Genomic DNA, 1074 nt, shown 5'->3' with positions numbered 1-1074 from the left:
TGGGCAAGGAAAGCAAGATGGAAGATAAAAAGAGGTGAAAGAGGTCCAGACATTTGTGAATAATCTATCTTCTTTTAAATAACTAGCCTATCTCTCCCACATATAATCTACATTTTCCTTGCTACATTTCTTGATATTTAACTCTACAGTCTGTTTACGTTGGAGCTTACATGTCATCTCTATTGGAAATCATGAGCGGTTGGTGGCATAAAGGTTTGGCAGGGGGAGGTTGGGTGAGACATTTGCAAAATCTGTAAAAATGTCACAGGACAAATCACATTATTTTAACTGCCAGAGATTTTCCTAGCCAAGTGGCCAGGCTATTACGCTATCCACCCAGCCTGCCAAAGGTAACTGGACCTAGAGCCTGGGTGAATGATCCTGTTTGCCAGGCTTCAGGGAATTCTAGTAACCCTCATGTTACTGATTTTGAGTGAGGAGGCTGGAGGCGCAGCTGGTGATAAGCATTGGGGTGCTCAGCAGTACATATTTGTGGAACGCATTAGAGAAGAATCTTCTAAAGTAAAAGAGGGAGTGGCCTCTATTTCACTTAATGGTATCTATGCCTGAGCAGAAATTTTCCTCATAAAATTTCTCCTGTTGACCAGGCTGACAGCAGCAAGGGACTGAGAGGCAGCAGCACCATTTAGAGCATTTCTCCAGGGCAACCCTCATTTAAAATCCAAAGAACATCTGACTAGCTCCACCCGTACCTCTTGGCCAGGAAAGGAAAACAATAGTCATCTGTTGTTTTCATTTTGAACAATGGCTAAACCATTCTTTTACTTCTAGTCCCAGGGCTGTGCCCTCTGGGTTACAGAGAGCTTCCTTTGGCTGTGGTTGCTGAAAGTATCGGGAGTCAACATTTTATTAAAAATGGAAAAGAAAAAAAACCCCACATGAGAAAATAGCCTCTGGGAGAAGAAAGGGAGCAGAATGGTTTGTGCCTGGCACTTGCAGAAACATAAGAGCAGAGACAAAATGAAGACCGAGAAGGAAAAACAGGAAGGACACGATATTCACTTTAAGGGAGAGCTGGAGAACGTGGGAGGACTTCCGCTGTCATCCCAACCT

This window comes from Echinops telfairi, unplaced genomic scaffold, assembly GCF_000313985.2.
Source record: "Echinops telfairi isolate 266 unplaced genomic scaffold, ASM31398v2 ScPeMD7_7468;HRSCAF=8506_0, whole genome shotgun sequence".
In the NCBI taxonomy this organism is placed as follows: domain Eukaryota; kingdom Metazoa; phylum Chordata; class Mammalia; order Afrosoricida; family Tenrecidae; genus Echinops; species Echinops telfairi.
The sequence above is the reverse complement of the archived record's forward strand: the minus strand, read 5'-3'. Positions refer to the sequence as shown.